The 14730-nt window shown below is 47.9% G+C and overlaps 1 protein-coding gene across 5 annotated transcripts in view; it reads left to right on the forward strand.

The window, feature by feature from the left end:
• Positions 1 to 14730, forward strand: part of CXXC5 (CXXC finger protein 5) — a 102087-nt gene that overhangs the window by 53173 nt on the left and 34184 nt on the right. The window contains exon 1 of one of the 5 annotated variants that reach the window (XM_050962818.1): positions 13823 to 13872. The exons of the other annotated variants lie outside the window; for them this stretch is intronic. The gene's annotated coding sequence lies outside the window, so the exon portion shown is untranslated. Of the gene's footprint in view, positions 1 to 13822; positions 13873 to 14730 lie in introns of those variants that run through there. 5 annotated transcript variants of the gene reach the window in all.

Genomic DNA, 14730 nt, shown 5'->3' on the forward strand with positions numbered 1-14730 from the left:
AGGGTAAATTCTAGCTCCGTTGATGTCGGGGGAGTCTTGCCATTTCAGGAGTTCACCCGAGGCTTCATCTACACTATGAAAGAGGGGTGTGATTCCCAGCTCACGTAGACGTTCCCGTGCTAGCTGTCACTGAGCTAGGGCAATAGAACTAGTAGCATAGCCCCAGGCTAGCTACCCTAGGAAGGTTTGTACTTGGTGCGGCTAGCCCATGCCACTACTCACCAAGCTGCTGCAGCTCCACTGCTATTTTTAGTATGCTAGATCATCTGACAGCTCATGTTGGTACATCTGCATGAGCTGGAAATCACACCCTTAGCTCTGAGTGTAGACGTCGTCTGACGCCTGGTCTATGCTAAGTGGTTAGGGTGGCAAAGTTGCCTTGTGCCGACCTAGTTGTAGCAGTGTTTGCACTTAAATTTGGTTCCTATCAACGTAAGTGTCTCTACGCCAATTTAGTAACACCGCCTCCCCAAGTGGCGTAGAGTCATGGTGGATGTAATTAGTTCAACGCAGTGACTACACTGCCTTACTTATATCGACTGTCCCTGGCTTTCAGGCACTGTCCCACAATGCCCCACACTGATAGCACAATTGATACAAATGCTCCTGGTGAGGATGCACTCTGTCAACACAAGGAGCTAAGTTTGCATGCACACAAGTGATTCAGTAACTGTGGTGACCATGTGCCAACGTAAGTTAAGTTGTTATAATTTTATAGTGTAGCCAGTGTCAAACCCAGAGTTACACAGGAAGTCTTTAGTAGAGCCAGGAGTTGAACCCAGCTGTCTTGAGTGGTTGATCAGGGCTTTAACTGCAAGTTCATTCTAACCAATGAGCTGATGAGGTTTGTGAACCAGTGACTTTCGTGGCTTGGCCTCTTGGCTATGGAAACCATTGATTATATGATGATTCAACAATTTAAATGTAGAACCAAAGGAGAAAACTATACCTTTGTTTTTCAAATTTCTTCTGTAATTTATGATCCTTATTTTAAAAAAGCATTTCAGTTCACCTTTAAGGTCATACAAATCAGGGACTGGAAAGGAATACAGCTCAGTGCGTAGCTACATTCAGATGGTGAGGTGTTCTAGCCCTGAGTCTTTGAGGGCTACATATAATCGGGGCTTGAGGAGGTAGCTGGGTCAGTTCTCTCTCTAGGAGGGAGGCAGTAGAGGTAGCATGGCTCTTGGTGCATTGACTCCCCGTCCTTGCCCCATCGGTGGAATGGACAGCTTTGGACTTTACATTCAGTGGGTGCAGTGCCCTGGGGAGGTCAGCTGAATTCAGAGGCATGCTGGTTTATTTTAGGTGCTGTCTTTAGTTTTTGCCGCTGCTGCTGGGCCATTAAAGGAGGCTTTGTGTTGCACTGCATTCAGGAGGATTCGTGATGAAGGGATGGGTGGCTGAACTTGCCATGTTACGCAAGTCAATCAGGAGTCACAGTTGCCCCGAGGAATTTGTGCTGTACCATGGGCTGGCAAAGTCACCCAAGTTAGAGCCTTGGCAATGTAAGCATCCTAAGCCTAAAATGCTTTTGTTTGGGTCCTTAGCTCAGTCATGCAATAGGAGTGTCTTTCTCATGCCAGAGGTATTATCTACTTCATTTGAAATTCTAGCATATCTGCTTGGGCCAAATCCTCTGATCAGTTACGGACTTGATGTGAATGGAGCTTTCTTAAGTAATCAGGAGGAAAATTTGTCCCTGTGTCTCTTATTATCATATCTGCTTATTTGACTGACGAATGGTCCAATCCTGCATTCCTTGCTCGCCTGAAACTAAAACTCCTGTTAACTTCAGAGTTGGGTCCATACTAAGTTTGTACCACTCTTAATCCTGGTAGATCTGATACAGGTACGGGAGAGCAAGCTGGATTCTCTTCTGCCTTGTGCAGCATCAGGAAAATCAGCAGCTAATTTCTGATGGTAGAATCTCTGATCTCAGTGGCAATGTATGGATCAGGAAGAATGGAACCAGATTTGCAGATCCCAGGTGGAGTCAGTCATTAAGAAGAATTATCGTATTACTTTTTAATAGGGCTGGCGTGGTAGAAGAGGGACTGAGAAGCCCACTATGTTATTCCATCACTATGGACGAGGCCTGTGAAGTGCTGAGTTATACTGCACAAAACAATAAAATGTTAGCAAAATATTTCAAGGTTGTTTCCATTTTGCGGGTTTCAAAAAGGACTCCTTTTCCTCCATTCCTTTTGCAAAATGTTCTCAGTAGGATGACCAGGTGGCAAATGTGAAAAATCAGGACAGAAGATGGGGGGTAACAGGAGCCTATATAAGAAAAAGACCCAAAAATCAGGACTATCCCTATAAAATCGGGACATCTGGTCATCCTAGTTCTCAATGAAATCTTTATCAAAAAGATTATGGTCATTCTTAACTCACCGAAAACCCACCGATAAAAAGTCACAAAAAATGTCCTGAAAAATTTCCAGAAAATCAATGGTTCTTCGTGGCATTTTTTGTTTTCAAAAGGCCATTTGTTGACAAAAAAATTCATTCTCCAAATTTTAACTGGCTCTGTTACTGGGGACCCTCAATCCCTATGGAATTCGGTCTGCTCAGCTCCTAGCAGGATTGGGACTCACTGCTGTCCTTTCAAACCAGTTCCCAGGTGCGGGATGGACCAGCAATCTGGAGGAAATGGACATGTAGAAGATGCCATCTTCCTTGATGATTTGCTCATTGCTAATTTCAGTTTGTGTCCTGTGACTCCCCCTGCCCCTCCACATCTTGTGCTACAGCTCATCCATACACAGGGATGCGCCTACCTCCAGGAAGGTGGAGAACAAAGGAATTGTCAGTCAAGGCTAGGTGTAAAAACTCCTACCCTTCCGTTTCTTCCTCCTTAGTCTTTGTTTACTTCACTCTTGAAGCATGTGGAGTCCTTGACTCAGCTCTTCCTGGCCTCCCTCTTCCCCGCATCTAAGTAAAGAAGATACAAAGAAAAGGAAGAATTGAAGGATGATGAAAGAATTGGGCATGTTAGAAGGCTCTGTGTGGATGCCAGCTGCATTCTGAGTAGACACTTGGGGACAGGAATATCTTGGGTGAGAGGAGCTACTTCCCCAGTGGTGGTTTCCACTTCATGGAGTCTGTTCCTACCCTTCCCAGCTCTCTCAAAGGCCAGGCTTGAACGCGGTGTCTTGATTCACTTCCCCACCCTCTCCAAGCCATGCGCTGGTCCTGTTTGCAGTAGAAGGGGCATCAGGAATCTCTCTTGCCAGGAAGGGCAGTGCCTAAGGGTAACAGTTGGCTCACATGAATAGGTTTCCAGACCAGCCTTGTCTGCAGGATGCTCTTCCTGGGCCATGGCTCCATCCCTCTGGGACTATCTTTCCTTCACCCATGGATCTTGCAGCCCTGTCCCTATAGCCTCTTTGGTAGGCCACTGGATCTCCGACAAGGGCCATGCGGGACTGTGTGCAGCTCAGAGACAGATCTTGAGGAAGGGAGATACCACCCTGAGCAAACTAGAGCCATTATTGCCAGCATTTTGGTAAGAGGAATTACCTCTTTTCTCTGTGTCTTTTCCGCCCCACAGTACTGGGATGTGAAATAGCTCCAGTCTAATGTGGAGGAATAGTTTGTTTGTCCTCTAGTAACAGAGTAGCTTCGAGATGTGCAGGGAGGTTCTAACCAGGGGGGCTTAATGGGATTTTTTTTTAATAGATCATGACTTTCCACCTGGTCCCATTGGCTATCCCCAAGCAGCAGGCCGGTGATTTTGTTGATAGGTGTCTGGATACTCACAACAGAGGTCTGAGCAAGTTGCTCAGGCAGAGCTCTCTGATGTCCTTGCATTTCCTCCACCTTCCCCTCTCAGCTGGGAGGATCTTGCCTCTTGCATGGTGTGTGGTTTCCTGCCCTTAGCAGCCAGGTTAAGCATAGATGTGGATGCCAGCTGCCAGGGCTAGGAGACGGTCTTTAAAAGGTTGCAGAGGCAGTTTATCGTGCCCTCCCTTAGTCATCACTTAGCCGCGCTGGCTATACACATTTCATTCTTTTAATCTGCCCTCATAAATCAGTCCCTCACACCCCCAGTCCTCTGGGTTGCTTTTCTCTGAATTCCCTCCAACTTATCTGCATCTTCCTGGTACTGCATCACCCAGAACTGAACGCAGTCTCCTGGATGAGTCATAATGAGCTGGATTATTCCCTGTCTCCTGCTTGCTGCGTGAGATGATGTGTGTGCAGCCCAACACTGAGTTATCTCTCCTATGGTTTTGTTGCTGCCATGTCTCACTGTGTGCTCTACTAGACCATTCCCTTTGGACCAGCTCAGGATCATTCCCTACAGAATATTCCACAGCACTTTGGCCAGGGAGCTTTAAAATAGCTTCATAACGTCTCATGTAAATTAGCCAAATAACATTTCTATCTAGGTGGTATGTGAGGTGAACTATTCATAGGTTTGATTGGGCCTGGCAGGGAGTTCAGGAAATAGGAAGCCAGCTTCCAAGACTAGACTCTTCTTAAGAGATGGAGAGAACTTTTTCTCAAGACTTGGCATCATGAGGTCTACATGCTGCAGTTCAAGGTAAGTGGATGGGTGTTCTCTACACCATCTGTTTGCTTGGGAGACTAGCACAGAATGGAGATGAGGCTTGCGATGGTGGAGGATTTACTCACTCTTGTAGGTAATCTTTCTTTTGTTTCTCAACTGAGTAAGAGACAAGAAGGGCAGAGGTATCTGCACCTATCTCGAGTAACAGTTCTTTGATTAATAGATTCATAAAGTTTATTGCCAGAAGGGACCATTAGATCTTCTAGTCTGACCTCCTGCATGTCACAGGCCATGACATTTCATCCAGTTACCTCTGTATTGAGCTGAATAACTTGCATTTGGCTAAAACATCCCTTCCAGAAAGGCAGCCAGTCTGGATATGAAGACATCAAGAGATAGAGAATCCACCCCTTTCCTTGTCATTTGTTCTGGTGGTTAATCACAGTCATCGTTAAAAATTTGTGCTTTATTTTTAGTTTGAATTTGTCCGGCTTCAGCTTCCAGCCATTAGTTCTTGTTCTGCCTTCCTCTGCTAGGTTAAAGAGCCCTTTTAGTACTCAGTATTTTCTCCCCATGAAGGTACTTACACTCTGTAATCTAGTCACTTCTCTATCTTCTTTTTGATAAGCTAAACAGATTGGGCTCTTTCAGTCTATCACTATAAGGCATTTTCTCCAGCCCTTGAATCGTTTGTATGGCTCTTTCCTGCACCCTCTTCAATTTTCAACATCCTTTTTAAAATGTGGACACCATAACGTGTGCAGTGTTCTCACAGCAGTCATACCGGTGCTGTAAACAATCACCTCCTGACTTCTACTGATTACTCCTATGTTGATACTGCCAAGGATTGCATTAGCTCTTTTTGCCTCAGCGTGGCATGGAGAGCTCATATTGAGTTGCTTGTCCACTATGACCCCTAAATCTTTTTTCAGAATCATTGCGTTTCAGGATATGGTCCCCACTTCTGTAGCTATGACCTGGATGCATAACTGCATTTGACTTTATTAAAATTAATTTTGTTTGGGTGGGCTTCGCTTCCCAGATGATCCACATTGCTCTGTGTGGCTGATCCTGTCCTCATCACTATTCACCAATCTTCGTGTTATGTGCCAATTTTGTCAGCCATGATTTTATATTTCCAGGTCATTGATGAAATTGTTCAATAGCATTGGGCCTAGAGCCGATCCCTGCGGAACCCCACTAGAAACACCCCCATTCCATTATGATTTCCCATTGATGACTACTTTTTGAGATCTGTCAATTAGTCATGCTTAAGTCATTTAACGTATGCTTTATTGATATTATATAATGCTTTAATTTTTAAGTCAGAATGTCCTGTGGCATGAAGTCAAACGCTTTACAAAAACAGTGACAATTACCTTTGTCAAACAAATTTGTAATCTCTCAAAGAATGAAATCAGGTTTGTTTGACAAGACCTATTTTCCATAACCCATCCTCACTGGCATTAATTATATACCTATATGTCAGTTCCTTATTACTTGAATCCTGAAGCAGCTTTTCCACTATTTTGCCTGGGACTGATATCCCCCTGTTGGTAAGCAGAGAGATGTTGCATGGTGATATTGTAGAGGAAGATGGAGAAGGGGGAAAAAACTAGGAAATAAATTTTCTTTATATGGACATGTGTCAAGATCTAGAAGAGCTGATAGAAGCCTGGTATGTGGGTTTGAGAACACCCTGAATTTCACTCTGCCTTCCAATGTGAGCGCACAACTTGTTGTCACTTCAGGGAGAGTTGTATGTTCATATCTGACCCCAGAGCTTGGCCCCATGCGGATAGTGTTTAGATGCAATGTGGATGTCTTTCCAGGTTTTGAACATCCACAGTGATCATGGTGCCACTGCCTGAAAATGTCCTACCCCGATGTCCAGTTGTGTGGGGGTAAACGGGATAATTTTCTGTCTGTCAATAATATCTGTAGTTACACATGGTAAGGAAGAGAAGGTCAGCTCCTCTGCGCATACCCTAGCTGAAAGCAGAATTTCCCAATCATGGCATCACAATAGGTTGCTGTTGAAACTGATGTAACAGTTGTGATGTCTCCTCTCTCCCTCTGCATCATCTCTGCAGTTTGTACCTGCTGGGACATACTGGTTGGTGGTCCCTAGATTTGAACGCCTGGGGACAGGATGTTCTTGGTGAAGGGTCCTCATATGCCCTGTCATTCTCTCAGAGCCAGAATTTGTTGACCTTCAGGACATGGTGTAAAGCCTCACTTCTTGCTCAGCCTTCTTCCTCAGTATGAGTAGCTGGTTGACCTGTTATCTTCAGATGGTGATGAGGGCCTTATGAGCACTTACATCGGTTATTGCCATTTGTATTACAGTAGCACTGAGAAACTCCAGCTGAGATTGGGGCTCCATAGTGCTGGTCGCTGTAGAAAGAGCTGCTGAGAGACAATCCCTGCCCCCCAAACACCTTGCAGTCACTCTCCCTAGGTCATGCAGGAGGTCAGTGGTAGAACTGGGAATAGAATCTAGGTTACCTGAATGCCAAGCTAATAATGCCCATTCTGTGGCACCACACTGCCTTTCTAGAGTCAGCTAGGTCTTCTGTTGGTAGAACTAGTATATTATACTTTACACAGGGCTGTAAATGTACATGACACCTTACAGTCCTTGATAAGACCCTGTCCCAAAGATGTAAGTAGGGAGACAAGACTAACAAACACCAGACAAGAGGCTGGGTGATGGGTCAGGACAACGAGTGTGTGGGCACTATGGACATGGAGGACAAGGGAAGAGAGATCACTTGAAGAGGTAAGTTTGAAGGAAGAGGTTCTTTAACTGAGCACCGTCAGTCTGTTGTATTGTTGCAATATCGTCTCGTAGCTGTGCTCAGGAACTCAGAAATGGGCTCACGGTACATTTCAAAATAAACGAATAGGGGATTTGAACTTCAGGGGCACGCTGTAAGTGGCAAAGATCCTTTGCTCACACAGATGTCCCAAAGCAAGGAGAGAAGGGAGAGGATGGTGCACGGAGCAAATAGTCTGTTTTGTCCCAGATGGCATTTTTCATGCTGTTTGTCACTGCTGTGATTTCCAGTTGCTTTTTGTAGATCTAGGGCGATTCATGTTTCCATGTGCTTGTTTCTAAGGCAGGTGCTTAGCTATGTGCCTGACTTTAAGCAACAGAGTAATCACATTGATTGCAATGGGACTAATCATGTGATTAAAATGAAGCATGTGCAGAAGTACAATCCTGAATCAGAGTCTTTAGTTTTTAATTACCAGAGCTGCCATTGACTTCAGGGTGTGTGCAAACTTTTTGGCCCAAGGGCTACATCTGGGTATGGAAATTGTATGACGGGCCATGAATGCTCTTGAAATTGGGGGTTGGAGCGTGGGAGGGAGTGAGGGCTCTGGCTGGGGGTGCGGGCTCTGGAGTGAGGCCAGAAAGGGTATGAGAGGGGGCTCCGGGCTGGGGCAGGAGGTTGGAGTGCAGGTGGGGGGGTAGGCCTCTGGCTTATGGTGTGAAATCTGGGGTGCTGGAGGGTGGGATCGAGGGATTTGAAGGGCGGGAGGGGGATCAGAGCTGGGGCAGGGGGTTGGGGCGCTGGAGAGGGTCAGGGGTGCAGGCTCTGGGCGACGCTTACCTCAAGCAACTCCCGGACATAGCGGCATGTACCTTCTCCGGCTCCTATGCAGAGGTGTGGCCAAGTGGCTCTGCACACTGCCCCGTCCACAGGTGCCTCCCCTGCAGCTCCCATTGGCCGTGGTTGCAGCGTCCGGAGCCCCCTGGATGCTCCTATGTGTAGGAGCTGGAGAGGGGGCATGCTGCTGCTTCTGGGAGCTGGGCGGAGCAGGGCAAGGCCCGGACCCCGTTCCCCGGCAGGAGCGCAAGGGCCGGATTAAAACGTCTGAAGGGCTGGATGCAGCCCCCGTGCTGTAGTTTGCCCACCACTGCTCTTGCCTCATACCATGGCGATGGAGCCATGTAAATACCCAGGCAGATAGATAAGGGACTGAGAGGCTAGTGAGTCAGACTTGCAGCATTTGGGCCAGCGGTTTTGAATGCAAGCTTCTCTTCAGCGAGGGTGAACTGGGGTGTCAGGATTTGGCTTATGTTTATTTTCAATGTAAACCCTAGAGTGGCCTGTTCCTTAAGGCAGGCTAGCTGCTAGCTTATCGGCAGGCAGACTGCGCGGTATTCCCTTGGAGCCAGGGCGTTTCAGTCAGGCATTGTGGGGGCACGTGGCCACTGCATATGGTTGTGTGCCCCATGGAAGGAGAGCCTTCTGTTGACATTTTGGTTGGTTTGTCTGTATTGGGTCTGAGGCTGTGTCTGGGGGATCCCCACCATTTGCCTTTGGCCTATGGATGGCATTGAGACAGGCCCTAAAAGTCTGTTTCCCTGGGGAGGTTATTAAATGATGCTCCACTGGCTGGTAGCAGAACACTCATAGTTTCCTGGAGGCTGCTCCCCAGGTGGGGCTTGTGGATGGGCACAGCTGGATTTCATTTTTGCACAGGGGTTGGGAGAGCGAGTTGTCGTTCCCGCAAGCCTTTGACTTTTGATGCATCATGAGTGTGGCGTACAGTTCGGCCAGGGGCCTTGCAGCGATCACGACTCAGAGCTGGGCCCATCCCCTGGACAGCCTTGTTTCCCGCAGCCCGGCCAAACTTAGCAGCTTTTTTTTGTTTAGGTTGCATTGGTGATGTTTAATTCTTTCTCTAAATGCAGACAATCGAGACCTTCGTGGAAATGACCGATAGGCGAGGAGCTGGCTCTGCATTGCTGATGAAATTGAGGGCTTTTGTTGTGCGCTGTTTCGCAGGCAGTATTTCGTTTTGGGCTGGATATATTCCTGGCAAGAGAAATGATGGATGCTCTCTTTCGTTTCCAGTGGCAGCGTTTCACATTCCTTGCTCCAGGGCAGAAGCTGAGCTAACTCTGATTCTGGAACAGCTCTGGAACCTTGGCAACTAAAGGCCACAGGGTTGCTCAGATGACAAGTGGCACAGAGTGCAGGGAAAGCTCAGGAGAACGGTTTTGTAGCATGTCCTCTCTCGCTTTCAGGGAAGCGGGGCGGTTGGGCTGAAAGTCTGCTAAGAGTAGAGGGAGGGTTTCATTGTCCGAGTGTTTTGCAGGCAGAATGTGCATTGGGCTCTCTGGCTATTGCTGCACAAAAGAGCAGATTGACATGTTAATGGGGAGCATTGGGGTCTCCAAGACCCAGCTTCCAGGGCTCGTATAGAGAGCAAAATGCTTCAAGGTTGATCCCAGGGTGGGTGATCATCAATTTTCTTTGTGAGTCTTCGAGGATCCCTCTCCTCTGCCCCTCCTCACAATGGCAAGGTCCCCATATTATACACCTGTACCTCGATATAATGACCCCGATATAACACGAATTTGGATATAGCGCGGTAAAGCAGTGTTCCGGGAGGGTGGGGCAATGCACTCCGGTGGATCAAAGCAAGTTCGATATAATGTGGTTTCACCTATAACGCTGTAAGATTTTTTGGCTCCTGAGGACAGCATTCTATCAAGGTAGAAGTGTACCTGGCTGTAGAGGGCAGGGTAAGGCTCTCTCCAAAGCCTTAGGATGTTACTTCTGAGCTGGCCAGAGAAGGTAACCGCAGAGCAAGGCAAGGCGCCCTGCCCCTGCTGCCAGGCTGCCTTAGCCTGGAGACAAAGAACTTAACCCAGTCAGACTGGGAGCCCTTTGGAGAGGAGCCAGATGTGGAACACTGGCCGTGCCTTCACCATGCTCAGGCTGCCCGTTGTCTTGTGTTGGTGAAACATGCTCGTCATTCCAAAGGTGGCCTCCGCCAAGCCAGCTCGCTAGCCACTTCTGTTTGTTGGCTGGCGTTGTTTCCGCTGCAGAATCTGTGCACCATGGGGCTCACTGGCTGGGCTGTTTGGGCTGTACGCAGTGAGTTCAGGGCCTTGGAACGAAGGTGTGACAGAAATTGATCTTTATTTCCCGGCCCTAGTCACGTGGTCCGGGTCAGGATTACAAAGGTCACATGGCAGAGGTCAGTAACCACTGATTCCAGGGGCTACTGTTAAATCTTCACCTTTCTCTCCTTAAAAATCAAGCCCAAATAAAACACAATATCAACCAAAACTGGCAGTCACACACTAATACAACCCAGTCACAAACCACCCAGATAGACACGAGTGGGATGGGGATGACCCACACCCTCCTGAGATGAGGCAGGCTTTCGGTGTCTCTCATTAGACGTCTGTCAGTAGGCACCATCTCGGAACCCCATCAGGCTTCCCGTCGCATGGCCACTTCTTGTCAGAACAATTCCTTCTGCAGGGGCCTGGTCAGCACTGGGGAGGGTCTGTCATCCGGAGCCCCAGTTGGCTGCTCTTGGTGCTTGTCATGGCCAGGGACAGGGGTTAACATGCGCTACACCTGTCAGCACTGTCAGAGCATCCTGGGTGTCCACCACTGCCCACCTTAGTTTTGTCAAGATGTCTTCTGTAGCTCTTGTAGATCCAGCGCTAAGGGGTAGCTATGGCACATCACTGGTCTAGCTGTTACCGTGGCAGCTTGCCAGCCCCTTTCTAACACTCTCCTGCATGTAGTGAGGGAAGTCATTTGGCATTCTTTGTCGTAGTATTTCTTCTGTTCTGGTTCCCACGATCGAGTTATTTTATAACTCCTTCAGAGCCTATTAGATATGGGCACTAAGGATTCTGCCCTGCCCACATGCCTCTGATCCTAACCAAGCACTGTGTGGTGGGTTGTGATATACTCCCAATGCCAAAAATGAATCCCTTGAATCAGCCAGGCCTTTTTCTTTCTAGCATGCTATTTGCGCTGGCTGTTTGGCCAGCCTGTTTGATGATACATCGCCCGGGCTTGGCATAAGGTGCTTGAACTAATATTTCAGAGAATTGCAGAAATGAGCCTTTTGTGAATTGTTGGCCAATCTCTGGTACTAACTCATCTGGAAGCCTGTGGTGAGCAAACTGATTTACAATGGGGTATTACGTTGCTAAGAAAATTGAGTACTAGTCCTCTAATAAGACGTAATCTTTCCTGTTACAGAAAGACAGCCCCCGCTTCTGTGAACCTGGATTGACTGAGACCTTACACGTTGTTTATCGCAAAATATTTCCATAGCGATGCATCTGCGACAACTTTTTTTTTTTTTTTAACTTCCAAAAGCATCTCTCTTGCCAGTTGATCTTGCTGTGAACTGGTTATCAGTTATACCCCCAAACAATTCAGACTTTAATAAGTCCATTGGTTAACTGTTCAGATTCCCATGTCTTAGCTCTAACACCCAAGTATTGTAACGTCATGATCGTTGGTTTCACCTGGCAGCTGCTTTCTTGTCACAAAAATGTGCCTTCCCCAAGGGAACTGTCGCATAGATCACAGTGTAGTTGAAATGCTTTGAATAGCTTTGTGCACCAGTTTTCAGTCTTTGGAATCGAATGATTTGTCAATAGCCTCTGGGCCTGCCATAGATAACAGTATGGAGGGCCCTCTCAGTTTGCTCTGCAGTACTTCTGGCTTGTAGGAAAGTTTGGAAGTTCTGCTAGCAGCTCTTTCAGCTCTCTGCCAGATTCCCCTCCGGTCCGAGGGATTCAGGTGGCTTCCTTCGCTCCATTTTTGCTAGAGATACATATGGTTCTCCTCTGATGCCAGGTGTCAGAGGAAAAAGGAGTGCTGGAAAGGGGCTGATCAGCATTAACCTGGTCCCAATCATATGGCATGGATCAGGGTTACAAAAGGTTATAGCCCAGCTGCATGGCAGGAGTTGGTATCTGCTGACGTCTGTAGCTAACTGTGCTAGGTCTCAGTGCACTTTCCCGTGGGCAGGTGTCCATGTTGCATAAATCACCGTAGAACCATAGACTTCAAGGCCAGAAGACACCAATTAGATCATCTAGTCTGATCTGTGGATCACAGGCCACAAATTCTATTTGGCAACCTTCTTTGCAGAGAGTGAGGACCGAATGGGCCATAGAGACTCAGCTACTCTATGGAGGGCAGGGCTGAGACATGTTGAAGAGGCACTTGTGTGAGAGAACATGGCACTACTGCTCCCCATGCTCTGATTGATCTTTCATTGCCAGTCCAGCCCTTCCAACCACCCCCAAAGTGACATGCAAAAGATTTGAATAAGGGGAAAAAATGGCTGTCCCCGTCTGCCTCCAGTGTGTTGGATTTATCTGTCTATCTCTGGGTTACAGGGATTCCTTTTACAACAGCCTTTGAGAGTCCCCCAAACAAAGGAGGACAGCATTAGGAAGGCAGTACCAGCCAGCAAAGGTGGGAGAGAAATGAAATGCTCCCCGCAGAGAGCCATGCCGTGGTACTTGAATGGCAGATGCTGCTGCCTGTTGGCTGTGAGACCAGCCCCTACACACAGATCTGTTCAATCCCATTTTGAGGGAGAGGGGTGAAAAAAACAGGCGATTGCCTTCCTGAGTCTCAATCAGGTAGGTTTTAGTTACAGTCGCTTTAGGATTTGGGCAGCGAGCGCTGCAGCTTTGGCAGCTGTGGGGGGTGGGAGGGAATGAGCCGCACATTGACGACATCAGGAGTGGCGAGCCTGCCAAACCGCCGGCATCTGTGGGATCACAGGGAGCATGCAGGTGGTGGGCAGCCTCTTGATTTGCTTGGTGGAGGGGGGCTTGACCAGCCCTTCCCTCCACTTCGTGGCCCCTGGAGCACGTCTCCGTGGAGTGCGGAGGGAAAGAAGAGAAGCCGTTAGTTGTCCACAGGGCAAGTGGAGTCTGCATATTCTGATGGACATTTTAAGTTGCCTTATCTCCATAACCACCCTGGATCTGAACATTCCAAGTGGCTGTGGAGATAAGTGGATTTCCAACAAGCACTTGGGTAGTCTGACATTTGCACATCTCCTTATTTCCATAGCGACCACCAGTAAAATAAATAGAGAGCAACTTTCCATGCCTCGCGGTGGGACACAGAGGGGCACTCGAGTTGCTGAGGCAACTGGCAGCAGATCTGGAGGCATATCCCATGGATCTGCGTCATGCCTGATGCTTGAGACCCCGCTGCCCTCATGATGTGGTTAGTGCTCAGGTCTGTGTTTCCATCTCATCAGCTCCCAGCTGGGCAGTCCTGGTGCTGGACGAGGTGCCAGCCAGATAAGACCCTAGTGGAGCTGGCACTGGAGGAGGGTTGTGACTGCTCCGACCGGAGGGTGTTTCCCCTCTACTGAGGAGGTTGGCAGTCTCTGGGCACATAGCATGTTTGTGGCTGTTCGTGTTAGGGTACGGTATCACCCCAAGATGGTGGCATTGCTGATTGCAGCTTCCTTTGCTTTTCAGGTGAAATCCTGACCACCCCTGGAAACTCGTGGGAGTTTTACCGTTGACTTGAGTGGGGCCTGTATGTTTTGATGGGAAATGTCTCTTCTGGGGAGTTGTTACTAGTACGATAAACCTCTGTATTGGAAAGCACAACATGGTATTTATTGGCCCCTGAGCAACTCTTGGATGCACAGATACAGCAGCAGAGGTGATACAATAAATCCACGTGTCGCAGACAGTAGACATGGTTACTAGATAATACCCCTGCCCCTATCCATTCATCCTGGGGAGCTGGGACTAGAGACCTAGGCCTTTGACTCGCTCAATCTCACTCTCCTTCCCCAGTTTTTTTAGCTGAGAAGCTATTGATTTCCCTTGCTGATGCTACTGTCATCCATATCTATGTCACTTCCTGGCTAGATATTGCAGTGCTATTTACTCAGGGCGACTCTTGGCAACTGCTTGGAAACTTTAGGTGGAGATGAATGGTGAGCTGCTTGGTGGAGAAGGGCAGTGCAAGCATGTTACTGCTGCTGGCCATGCACTATGATGGCATCCCATCTGCTCCCACGTGCAATTCAATGTGCTGCATTTAATCTCCCAAACCTTTTGTAATTTAGGAGCTGGCTTCCTTAGAGACCATACATGTCCCTGTACATTACTGCAGTGGCTGAGATCAGCAGAGAGTCTGTGCTGACAGCCCTCAGAAGAGCATTCTGGAGGAGATCTGTCTATAAAATTCCCTCATCAGGTGGTCTGTCAGACCTTAACCTGTTTAGCCTTCAGAGGCATGGTACATGGCTCATCTTTTCAGCCACAACCTAGCCCAGTGAAATCAAGACTCTGTGGTCTCCTTCCATGCCTGAGTTGTAATTGATGTTTTGTTTTATCTTAATCTGTGATCTGCACAAGCTTCAAGGCAATAGACATACTGTGT

The sequence above is a fragment of the Gopherus flavomarginatus genome, chromosome 7 (genome assembly GCF_025201925.1).
Source record: "Gopherus flavomarginatus isolate rGopFla2 chromosome 7, rGopFla2.mat.asm, whole genome shotgun sequence".
Lineage (NCBI taxonomy): Eukaryota > Metazoa > Chordata > Testudines > Testudinidae > Gopherus > Gopherus flavomarginatus.